The sequence below is a fragment of the Rhinoraja longicauda genome, chromosome 7 (genome assembly GCF_053455715.1).
Source record: "Rhinoraja longicauda isolate Sanriku21f chromosome 7, sRhiLon1.1, whole genome shotgun sequence".
Classification (NCBI taxonomy): Eukaryota; Metazoa; Chordata; class Chondrichthyes; order Rajiformes; family Arhynchobatidae; genus Rhinoraja; species Rhinoraja longicauda.
Genome location: NC_135959.1, coordinates 12,924,422 through 12,938,058, shown reverse-complemented (window position 1 = coordinate 12,938,058; position 13,637 = coordinate 12,924,422).

Genomic DNA, 13,637 nt, shown 5'->3' with positions numbered 1-13,637 from the left:
TGGAAACAAGGCAGGTGAGTGGATTTAACTCACTTATCAGCCTCAGTCAAGCAGAATGGCAGAAGGGACTCAAGGGGGTTGAACAGTGAGTCCTAATGTTATCATCCGCAAGGTTATTTTACAGTATGACACGAAAGTGTTGTAGTATCTGGATTCCCTTGTTAGCAATGTTGTTGCAATGGGTCGGATGCTCTAATTCTGCTCCTATAATGTGTGGACTTATCATGATGAGCTGGCCTGAACAAACGATTATTTTTATTCCTTCGTTGCCTTTTTGTCTTCTTTAAAATCTCAGAACAAATTTCAGAAGGGGTGATCTGATGTAATCGTTTGGCACCACGAAACTGAAATTCAGCAAAACTAATCTTCTGCTATTTGTAATAAATAATAATTGTACAATTGCCAACCCTGAGGGTGTTTCGACGGAATACCTTTTTTTACGGCTTAGGAACAAGGATCATTAAAGTAAAACTCACCAACGGAGTTGTAAATTCCTTCTTCAATTAGGATAAAGAACCAATAATTTTTAATTGCTTGTAACTCAAATGAGGACAACAATGGTCGGCATTTATATTGTGCTCTTAATGAAGGAATAGATCCCAAAGCACACATCCAGATTCAGGGATAGTTTCTTCACAGTTATTATCAGGCATCTCAACCATCCTACCAACAACTAGAGATCTGTCCAGAGCTACTATCTACCTCATTGGAGATCCTCGGACTATCCTTGCTCGAACTTCAATGGGCCTTATCTTGCACTAAACGTTATTCATATTATTCCCCTTATCGTGTATCTGTACACTGTGGACGACTTGATTGTAATCATGTATTGCCTTTGATCGACCATGATCGCATTGAATGGTGGTGCTGGCTCGAAGGGCCGAATGGCCTACTCCTGCACCGATTGTCTATTGTCTTTCCGCTGACTGGTTAGCACACGACCAAAGCTTTTCACTGTACCACGTGACAAAAAATTAAACTCAAACTCAAACTCAAGATTTGTTTCACAAACTTATCATCAGAGATAACGGACATATGATAAAGGGTGTAGAAACTGATTGATCAGTATTTGTGTTGCATACTTGGAATCTGCAGTCTTAACCCTAGTCAGCGCTGAGATGGAAGATCACGTGGGAGTACCTCATCTGGCCAGCTTGCTGTTGTGGCTACGAATGATTTCCGTTCAGTTAGTTTATTGTCACGTGTACAGTGAAAAGCCTTTGTAACGTGCTAACCAGCCAGCGATCAAGACAATGCATGATTACAATCAAGCAATTCACAGTTTACATCTATGTGATAAGGGAATAACGTTTACTGCAAGGTAAATGCAGTAAACTGTGATCAAAGATAGTCCGAGGGTCCCCAATGAGGTAGATAGTGATTCAGGACTGCTCTCTGGTTGTGGTGGGATGGTCCAGTTGCCTGATTTAACCTGTAGACTGAATTCAAGAGGGACCTCAATCACATTGCAAGCACTAGCTAAACAACATGGTGGTCATGATTAATAGATCATAGAACATAGAAGAGTACAGCATAAGTACACGCCCTTGGCCCATAATGAATGTGCCGAACATGATACCAAGACCAACTATTATCTGCCTGCACATAATCCATATCTCTCCGTTCCCTGCATATACATGTGCCTATCCAAAAGTCTCTTAAATGCCACTATCGTATCAGCCTCCACCACTAATCCAACAGCATGTTCCAGGCACTCACCACCTTCTAGGTAAAAGACGTACCCCACACATCTCCTTTACACTTACTCCAACACTGTGTCCTTTTGTGTATTAACCATCATCTGCAGGTCTTTGTTTCTACATAAATATGTAACTGGATAGAGAACATAGCAGTTTATTCACAAAATGCTGGAGTAACTCAGCAGGTCAGGCAGCATCTCGGGAGAGAAGGAATGGGTGACGCTTCGGGTCGAGACCCTTCTTCAGTCTGAAGAAGGGTCTCGACCCGAAGCGTCACCCATTCCTTCTCTCCCGAGATGCTGCCTGACCTGCTGAGTTACTCCAGCATTTTGTGAATAAATCGATTTGTACCAGCATCTGCAGTTATTTTCTTATACTACTTAGAGAACATAGCAGTCCCATTTCCTTACAATCTAAGAAAGGGTTTGATTCTTAACCCTTGGTTCTCTGAAAAGTCTCACCTTCAGCTAGAGCTGTATTTTTATTACCTTCCGTAAGTCACGAAGAAAGACACAGTCGCCGTTTATTGGCGCCAGATGGTCGGAAGCATGTGGGTTCAGCCATCTTGACTCATAGCAAGCTATTAATGATGACTGAAACTGTCTTTGGGGATATAACATGCCCACATACAAGAGGGCTGATGGTGTAATGATTGCAATGATTGCATATGTCCACAGAGATGCTGGCATAAAGAGCAGTTGGCAATTAATAGGTGAGCATTTGCCCACACACTATGTTCATTCCATCTGCATGCCCAAATGTTCCAATTGGCTACATCTTCTTATCGTTTACTTATAATCCATGTCGCGATACAATTCACTAAAAAGGCTGAATCATTACCCTGCACTCTAGAATATTAGGATTGAGTTTTGTTTAGTTTAGTTTAGAGATACCTTGCAGAAACAGGCCCTTTGGTCCACCAAGTCCGCATCGACCAGCGATCCCCATTCACTAGCACACACTACCCCACACACAAGGGACAATTTACAATTTTCACCAAAGGCATATTAACCTACAAACCTGTACATCTTGGGAGTGTGGGAGGAAACTGGAGCACCAGGAGAAAACCCATGCAGGTCACGGGGAGAACGTACAAACTCCTTACAGACAGCACCCGTAGTCAGGATCGAACCTGGGTCTCTGGCGCGGTAAGGCAGCAACTGTACTGTTGTGCCACCGTGCCACCCTGATTAAACGTACACCCTAAGATCTTTGCTGGTTTTAAGTTACTCAAGCACAAGACCGAGGCTGACATGCACTCCTTTACTGCAAGAGTTTCATCATTACCTCTTGACATTTGAGCATTACACTGCCAAAAATACTGTTTTTCACTTGTGGTAAAAAGGTCCTTGTTTGCCTTTTAGGCTGATCTTAAAGATGCCTTGACATTCTTTTGACGATAAGCTTGGGAGTTATACCCAGGAACCTGACTGTAAATGATCCTTGAGTAGATTTCGCAGTGGAGCAGACCCGAAACGTCACCCATTCCTGCTCTCCACAGATGCTGCCTGTCCCCCTGAGTTATTCCAGCAATTTTTGTCTACCTTCGATTTAAACCAGCGTCTGCAGTTCCTTCCTACACATAAATAATCCTCGGTGAACACAACGGGTGGCACAGTGGTAGAGTTGCTGCCTTACGCGGTCAGAGAACCGGGTTCAATCCTGACCAGCGGTGCTTTCTTTATGGAGTTTGTACGTTATCCTGCATGGGTTTTCTCGGGATGCTCCGGTTTCCTCCCACATTCCAAAGACATGCAAGGTTGTAGGTTAATTGGCGGGCTAGAACTAGTGTTCGGGTGATTGCTGGTCGCCTTGGACTCAGTGGGCCAAAGGGCCTGTTTCCACGCTGTGTCTCAATAGACAATAGACAATAGACAATAGGTGCAGGAGTAGGCCATTCAGCCCTTCGAGCCAGCACCACCATTCAATGCGATCATGGCTGATCACTCTCAATCAGTACCCCGTTCCTGCCTTCTTCCCATACCCCCTCACTCCGCTATCCTTAAGAGCTCTAGCCAGCTCTCTCTTGAAAGCATCCAACGAACTGGCCTCCACTGCCTTCTGAGGCAGAGAATTCCACACCTTCACCACTCTCTGACTGAAAAAGTTCTTCCTCATCTCCGTTCTAAATGGCCTACCCCTTATTCTTAAACTGTGGCCCCTTGTTCTGGACTCCCCCAACATTGGGAACATGTTTCCTGCCTCTAATGTGTCCAATCCCCTAATTATCTTATATGTTTCAATACGATCCCCCCTCATCCTTCTAAATTCCAGTGTATACAAGCCCAATCGCTCCAGCCTTTCAACATACAACATTCAACATCTCTAAACTAAACTAAACATGACAAATGACAATGGGACCACAAGAGCCTGCATGACAAATAACAACATTGCATTTGGTTATCACTTTGCTAATGTGGGAACTAGCTTTGCAAAAAAATTGTTAGGCTCGATACCTGCAATAGGACGTTGGTTGTAAGACACTTTGGGACAATTTAAGGATGTGAAAGGCACCTTGTGAATTGCTTTTATCTTAATTTATTATGTTTGTGACATTCTCTTTGCTTCTGTCAGCAAATTCTTTCACTGGAAGTTGTCCCACCGAGATATCGCTGGCACATTATGTCAACTGAGGTTATAGGCGTGATCCAGAGAAAATGTGAATTGCGCAAAGATGGGACCAACCTTTTCAAAGACAAGCTCAATTTATGTAAGATAAATAATGAAGGATATTCAGAGGCCGAAAAATTACAAAAATCACAGAAGGGTTCACAGAACTCTGTGAGTCTTTTAACCTCTAGACCTGGAAAAAAACCATTTGATGCACTCATGCATTCTGCACCCACGCATTATGATGCATCCATAGATTATCACAAAAAGTCTGAAGAAGGGTCTCGACCCGAAACGTCACCCATTCCTTCTCTCCTGAGATGCTGCCTGACCTGCTGAGTTACTCCAGCATTTTGTGAATAAATACCATCGATTTGTACCAGCATCTGCAGTTATTTTCCTACATCGGTGGCACAGTGGCGCAATGGTAGAGTTGCTGCCTTACAGCGAATTCAGCGCCGGAGACTCAGGTTCGATCCTGACTACGGGCGCCATCCGTCCGGAGTTTGTGCGTTCTCCCCGTGACCTGCATGGGTTTTCTCCGAGATCTTCGGTTTCCTCCCACACTCCAAAGACGTACAGGTATGTAGGTTAATTGGCTGGGCAAATGTAAAAATTGTCCCTAGTGTGCGTAGGGTAGTGTTAATGTGCGGGGATCGCTGGGCGGCACGGACCCGGTGGGCCGAAGGGCCTGTTTCCGCGTTGTATCTCTAAATCTAAAAAAAAAAAAATTAAAAATCAGTGTCTTCTCAATTCTCCATGCTCTGATGAGATATAGATCACTGGTAGTCCACTACTCAGACTGACTCAGTTCCTGAGCGTTTCCCTACAACCATCAGGCTATTAAACACTACAACCTCCAAATAAGCCCCAAACTACATAGACTTTGTGAATTGTTTTTGCCTTTGTCTATTATTTTTCTTTGTTCTTTTTATATCTATACTGAAATTTTTTTGTTGTTTATTATGGTGTTTACAGAGTACTATATTTACATATTCTGTTGTGCTGCTGCAAGTAAGAATTTTACTGTTCCATTTTGGGACATATGACAACCAAACGCTCTTGGCTCTTGACTCTTGCATCTACGTCCCAAATAATACTTATTGGCGATAAACACAAAGCGCTGGAGTAACTCAGTAGGTCAGGCAGCATCGCTGGAGGAAAGAAAAATAGGTGACGTTTCGGGTCGAGACCCTTCATCGGACTGAAGAAGAGTCCCGACCTGAAAAGTCACCTATTCCTTTGCTCCAGAGATGCTGCCTGTCCCGCTGAGTTACTCCAGCACTTTGTGTCCATGTTCGGTGTAGACCAGCACCTGCAGTTCCTTCCTGCACATTTATTAATTATTGGCCACAGTTTCCATGGTCGGCAATTTCGGGTGGTAATTTTGAACACTTGAATCATATATATATATATATATATATATATATAAGTGGCTTTTCGATATTAGGTATTGAACATTCTGTATTTCCATTTCATTTTATTCCTTATCGTGTAAATTTCTCCTTTACAATATAGAGTAGAGGTGATGACATCTTGCCTCATTCAGGAAGAGTGGTTTTCGTATAATAGATAGATTTTTCTCAACCAAAAATAACTTTTTTAATAACAGAGCACATATATATTGATATAAATGAGCTACAAAATTGAGTCTTTGAATATTATTTCATTTATGACGAATGAATTTTGTAAATGGATTTTACTGAAATAATTCATTTGCTTTGCTCTTTGAGATTTCTATCGTTCAGGAGCTTTGATCGCTGATACGTTAAAATATTGATTTCTCTAACCTCAAGTAAGCCTTGCATCCCCTCTCTCTCCTTCCCCTCCCCCACCCAGTTGTCGTACTAGTTTCATTGTCGTCCTGTTTAGTTCCTCCATCTCTTCACTCGTTGTCACCTGTCCCGCACACAACAATGACCTATTGCGCGCCCTCACAAGACCTTGCTCATCGTTGCTTTCTGCATATCTTCCATTCATTTCTCCTAAGTACCGTCGACATCTCTCATTCCTCTTTCCCTTGACTTTCAGTCTGAAGATGGGTCTCGGCCCGAAACGTCGCCTATTCCTTTTCTCCACAGATGCTGCCTGATCCACTGAGTTACTCCAGCCTTTTGTGTCTGTCTTGGGTTTAAAGCAGCATCTGCAGTTCCTCCCTACACATCAAAAGATGTGTTGTTTTCGAAATACAAGGCTTTTTGTGTCCATCTTCATGATAAGGAGATGAGGAAAAGTTTTTTCAGTCAGAGAGTTGTGAATCTGTGGAATTCTCTGCCTCAGAAGGCAGTGGAGGCCAATTCTCTGAATGCATTCAAGAGAGAGCTGGATAGAGCTCTTAAGGACAGCGGAGTCAGGGGGTATGGGGAGAAGGCAGGAACGGGGTACTGATTGAGAATGATCAGCCATGATCACATTGAATGGCGGTGCTGGCTCGAAGGGCCGAATGGCCTCCTCCTGCAACTATTGTCTATTGTCTATAGTCCGAGGGTCAGCACCTACTGGGTCATACTGCTGCCATTGCCGGCTTGCTTCCACCCCCTGACTTGCGATTGTTTAGACGTAAGGAACTACAGATGTAAACTTGAGTGATCGTACAGTATCGTGGAAATTTGTTTTGTTGTTTGGTATTGTTTTGATGGTTTTATGCTTTATTCTTAATTGCTAACTATATGTTTGTGTTGTCATTTGTGAGCGGAGCACCAAGTATATGCACATACTTGGCTAATAAACTTATTCATTCATTCAATTACAAACACCCTTGATTGCGCCAGGGACTGAGTACGGAATTGTTTACATAAGTGCGTGTTTACATAAAGTCGCCATTTGCGTAAGGCGTAGGCAGGATGTCACGGACAGAGTGCAGGAAATCCTCAAGGGCGAAGGTGAACAGCCGGAAGTGGTAGTGCATGTTGGCACAAACGATGTCGGAAAGAAGGGGATGAATATTCTGCAGCGTGACTTTAGAGAGCTCGGAAAAATGCTGAAAAGCAGGACCTCCAGGGTGGCTATCTCCGGTTTGCTTCCAGTTCCTCGTGCTGGCGAGAGCAGGAACAGGAAGATACACGACCTGAATGTGTGGCTGAGGAAATGGTGCAGGGGGCAGGGATTTAGATGCTTAGATCACTGGGATCTGTTTTGGGGTAAGGGGGAATTGTACAAAAGGGTCGGATTGCACCTTAACAGTTGGGGGATCAGCATTCTGGCGGGCAGGTTTGCCACTGCTACACGGGTGGTTTTAAACTAAATAAGGGGGGGGGGGGTGTGTCAAATGGGATCGTCAAGGATGGAGTTAAAGGGAAAGAGAGTAAAGGGATAGTTAATGACCCCAGAATTAACGGGAAAGGAAGCTCACAAAGGGATAGGAGAGTATGGCCAAGTGTAATAGGGATCGATGTGAAGGGTGAGATGAGTAAGGAATTAAAAGTCTTGTATATGAATGCACGAAGTATAAGAAGTAAAGTAGATGAGCTTGAGGCTCAGTTAGAGGTTGGTAGTTATGACATTGTGGGGATTACAGAGACGTGGCTGCAGGAGGATCGGGCCTGGGAACTTAATATTCAGGGTTATACATCCTATAGAAAGGACAGGCAGGTGGGCAGAGGCGGTGGGGTAGCTCTGCTGGTGAAGGATGAAATTCAGTCCCTTGCGAGGGGCGACATAGGGACTGACGAGGTAGAGTCACAGTGGATTGAGTTGAGGAATTGTAAAGGCAAGAAGACACTAATTGGTGTTATCTACAGACCCCCAAATAGTAGCCCGGATGTAGGGTGTAAGATGCAGCAGGAGTTAAAACTGGCATGTAAGACAGGTAATGCCACTGTGGTGATGGGGGATTTCAAAATGCAGGTAGACTGGGAAAATCAGGTGGGTTATGGACCCCAAGAAAGAGAGTTTGTAGAGTGCCTCCGAGATGGATTCGTAGAGCAGCTTGTAATGGAGCCTACCAGAGAAAAGGCAATTCTGGATTTAGTGTCCAATGAACCAGATTTGATAAGGGAACTCGAGGTAAAGGAACCGCTTGGAGGTAGTGATCATAATATGATTAGTTTTAATCTGCAATTTGAGAAGGAGAAGGTTAAATCAGAAGTGTCAGTGTTGCAGTTGAACAAAGGGGACTATGAAGGCAATGAGAGAGGAGCTGGCCAAGGTAGACTGGAAAGGAATCCTAGCAGGATTGCCGGTGGAACAGCAATGGCAGGAATTTCTGAGCATAATCCGGAAGACGCAGGATCATTTCATTCCAAAAAGGAAGAGAGATTCTAAAGGGAGTAGGAGGCAACCGTGGCTGACAAGGGAAGTTAGGGATGGAATAAAACGAAAATGTAGGTTAATTAACTGGGTAAATGTAAAAAAATTGTCCCTAGTGTGTGTAGGATAGTGTTAATGTGCGGGGATCGCTGGGCGGTGCGGACTTGGTGGGCCGAAAAGGCCTGTTTCCGCGCTGTATCTGAAATATGAAAATATGAAAAATATGAAAAGAAAAGATGTATAACACTGCAAAGAGTAGCCGGAAGCCAGAGGATTGGGAGACTTTCATAGGACAACAGAAGGTAACAAAATGGGCAATACGGGCTGAAAAGATGAAGTACGAGGGGAAGCTGGCCAAGAATATAAAGAAGGACAGTAAAAGCTTCTTTAGATATGTTAAGAGAAAAAGAGTAGAAAAGTCAAATGTGGGTCCCTTGAAGGCAGACATGGGTGAAATTATTATGGGTAACAAGGAAATGGCAGAAGAGTTGAACAGCTACTTCAGATCCGTTTTCACTAAAGAAGACACAAACTATCTCCCAGATGTACTGGAGGACAGAGGATCTAGGGGGGTACAGGAACTGAAATAAATTTTCATTAGGCGAGAAATAGTATTGGGTAGACTAATGGGACTGAAGGATGATAAATCTCCTGGGCCTGCTGGTCTGCCTCCCAGGGTCCTCAGGGAGGTGGCTCTAGAAATAGTGGACACATTGGTGATCATTTTCCAATGTTCAATAGATTCAGGAGCAGTTCCTGTGGATTGGAGGATAGCTAATGTTATCCCACTTTTCAAGAAAGGAGTGAGAGAGAAAACGGGGAATTACAGACCAGTTAGCCCGACTTCGGTGGTGGGAAAGATGCTGGAGTCAATTATTAAAGAGGTAATACCGGTGCATTTGGATAGCAGTAAAAGAATAAATCCAAGTCAGCATGGATTTATGAAAGGGAAATCATGCTTGACTAATCTTCTGGAATTTTTTGAGGATGTGACAAGTAAAATGGATGAAGGGGAGCCAGTGGATGTAGTGTATCTAGACTTCCAGAAAGCCTTTGATAAGGTTCCGCACGGGAGATTGATGACTAAAATTAGAACACATGGTATTGGGGGTAGGGTGTTGACATGAATAGAAAATTGGTTGGCAGACAGGAAGCAAAGAGTAGGAGTAAACGATTCCTTTTCAGAATGGCAGGCAGTGGAGAGTGGAGTGCCGCAAGGCTCGGTGTTAGGGCCGCAACTGTTTACCATATATATTAATGATTTGGAAGAGGGAATTAGAAGCAACACTAGCAAGTTTGCGGATGACACAAAGCTTGGTGGCAGTGTAAACTGTGAAGAGGATGTTAGGAGGTTGCAGGGTGACCTGGACGGTTGAGTGAGTGGGCAGATGCGTGGCAGATGCAGTATAATATAGATAAATGTGAGGTTCCCCACTATGGCGGCAGAAACAAGGAGGCAGATTATTATCATAATGGAGTCAGGTTAGGTCAGGGGGAGGTGCAGCGAGACCTGGGTGTCCTTGTACACCAGTCACTGAAAGTTGGCGTGCAGGTACAGCAGACAATGAAGAAAGCTAATGGAATGTTGGCCTTCATAACAAGAGGATTTAAGTATAGGAGTAAAGAGGTTCTTCTGCAGTTGTATAGGGCCCTGGTAAGACCACATCTGGAGTATTGTGTACAGTTTTGGTCTAATTAGAGGAAGGACATCCTTGTAATTGAGGCAGTGCAGCCTCAGTTCACGAGATTGATCCCTGGGATGGCGGGACTGACATATGAGGAAAGATTGAAAAGACTAGGCTTGTATTCACTGGAGTTTAGAAGGATGAGAGGGGATCTCATAGAAACATATAAAATTATAAAAGGACTGGACAAGCTAGATGCAGGAAAAATGTTCCCAATGTTGGGCGAGTCCAGAACCAGGGGCCACAGTCTTGGAATAAAGGGGAGGCCATTTAAAACTGAGGTGAGAAAAACTTTTTCACCCAGAAAGTTGTGAATTTGTGGAATTCTCTGCCACAGAGGGCAGTGGAAGACAAATCACTGGATGGATTTAAGAGAGAGTTAGATAGAGCTCTAGGGGCTAGTGGAATCAAGGGATATGGGGAGAAGGCAGGCACGGGTTATTGATTGGGGACGATCAGCCATGATCACAATGAACGGCAGTGCTGGCTCGTAGAGCCGAATGGCCTCCTCCTGCACCTATTTTCTATGTTTCTATGTTTCTATATTAATCCCTTTGGATCGTGTGTGCCTGAAGTGAGGTGCAGCAGTCTTTGTAATCATCTTAATGAGACACAGGAGAGTTTAATGCATGTGACACCATCTCCGCAAAATAGCGCCAATGGCAAGCACTGAATTTGCGCCCCTGTCCAACATCTGACACCCAGCTAACCACCTTGGCCTGTGCGGGGGAAGGGTTCCCGGGAGAGTTGGCCTGCGGTTCGGAGAGACCGGGACCGCCGCGTCAGCAGAGGGTTTCGACGGCGTGTTTGTGAAGCAGTGTCCTTAGCCACAAGAAAAGGCATGCGGAAGGAAACAGCGAAGCAGCAGGTCTGATACAAGAGCGTGCTGGGTCAGTGCGTGAAGCAGCGAGCGCCGGACCTTCAGTCTCCAAGGGACACTTTTCCCTACGGATTCATTCCAGGGGCGGGGTTAAACACTCATTGCCCACGGCCGTGGCAGCAGACAGCAGCCTCCGGCCTTGCTTGCCTGCTTTATTTATATTTTAGCCGAGCCAAGGGATTATTTTTACAATCAAGGGATCTCTGGGCGCGCGTGGACGCGGCGAGGCCGTGCCTGCACAGAGACGGTTTCTACCCTCCGCCCCAGTCTGTGTTTATGTTTCAATTGCACATGCCTTTGACATGGAGGCCCGCTACATCTACTCATGTCAGCCTCCATAAACTAAATACATCTCGTATGTAATAACCGGCCAGGGTGACCGCCGACCTGCTCATACGTCGTAGCTAACCAAGGACCAGCGTTTGTACTCTGGGATTACACGCGGCTATGACCAGCCTCATGGTGCGGGTGTTTGGGATGAGATTGCCTACAGTCCCATTCTTTTCTCACTATCCGAGGATGGCTGGTCTGACTTTAAGAATAAGGGGTAGGCCATTTAGAACGGAGATGAGGAAAAATGTTTTTACTCAGAGAGTTGTAAATCTGTGGAACTCTCTGCCTCAGAAGGCAGTGGAGGTCAATTCTCTGGATGCTTTCAAGAGAGAGCTAGATAGAACTCTTAAGGATAGCGGAGTCAGGTGGTATGGGGAGAAGGCAGGAACGGGGTACTGATTGAGAATGATCATCCATGATCGCATTGAATGGAGGTGCCGGCTCGAAGGGCCAATTGGCCTACACCTACACCTATTGTCTATTGTCTATTGATAGACAGAAACATAGTCCCGGTACCTCCTCCCTCCCTCCCCCACCCACTCTTCCTGAGTCACCACTTCACACCCACTTACAGCCTGACTCCAGTCTGCAAAGACTGGGCCCTCGTCCACCACCCACCCCCTCCTTGCTGCCCAACATCCATCTGGCCACTTCTCCATCACTAATAAATAGCAATTGAGGAGGTGGAAAAGCTATTCAGGAATCAGGGTGGAGCCACCATCCGTGGCTGTCACACCAACAGTCCGTCCTCTCTTCTTTTTGTTATTTTTAGTATGTGTTAAAAAGTATGTTTTAGTGTTCCTTGGTTTGTTTTATGTGGGGGGGGGGGGAGGGTTGGGGGGACAATGCATTCAAGAGAGAGCTGGATAGAGCTCTTAAGGATAGCGGAGTCAGGGGGTATGGGGAGAAGGCAGGAACGGGGTACTGATTGAGAATGATCAGCCATGATCACATTGAATGGCGGTGCTGGCTCGAAGGGCTGAATGGCCTACTCCTGCACCTATTGTCTATTGTCTATTGACCGCATGGATTTTCTACAAGTGCTCCAGTTTCCTCCTACATTCCAGAGACGTGCAGGTTTGTAGGTTAATTGGCTTGTGTAAATTGCTCCTAGTGTGTAGAATGCAAAATTGAGATATCTTAGAACAAGTGTGCGGGCGATCGTTGGCCGGCACGGGCTCGGTGGGCCAAAGGGCCGGCTTCCATGCTGTACCACTGAACTAAACTCAACTTGTTGGATGGCACTGGGATTTTCACAGTCATTTGGAAAGGGGGAAACGAACTGTCCCTGTTAATTAGAGTCCTATTACAACACCAGACAATGGAAAAGCTGGTAAGAAACACTGCTGGTGTCCTCTGATTTGGTTCTACATTAGATGTAAATCTGCCATGGGTGAGAGAAATTTTTATTTTAGCTTTTCATTTCTAATTAATTCACAAATGAAGTCATTAATCTTTGTTGGGAAAAGGTATAGACTGCGGACCTTGAAAGAAAGCAGAAATATAAATGAACTCTAAATTAAATCAACAACTTGTCATTCCATCTTTACATACAAACAAGCAACGGCTGTGTTTCACCCTCTTGGAAGCTTATTCATTTTCTTCAAGTGCATGTTGAAGAAAGAACAGTGCAGCACTCGAACAGGCTTTTCAGCCGTCAACATCTGTGCCGAACACGAAGCCGAGTTAAACTGGTTTCTTCTGCCTACACATGTTCCGTATCCAACCATTCCCTGCATATCTATGCTGCCTATCTGAAAGCCCCTTAAACGCCACGATTATATCTGCCTCCACCATCGTCACCCCCACCAGCAACTTCCAGGCATTCATCACTCCACTAATGCTGCCTACGTGTCTGCTAATACAACTCTCACACAGGCAAAGGTCAAAACAGTGACGCAAGATGAGCTCCTAAACATTTCTCTCGCCCTTTTTGGCCTCTGGGTAAATGACTATCAATTGTACATGGCAACATAAATTATATAAATGACTACAGATGTCACTGTCAAATTCATTATTATTGTGTTTTATATAGACAACTTTGCTTTTTAATGGATGCAATCCATTTCAGTTTGCAATGTGTTGTGCTGAAGCTGTGGTTACATGGTAGATATGTTACCGCACAAGAAACCAGGAGTCCGAACTATTTTTAGTCGATCTTATTGCAGCTGGGGACTTTAA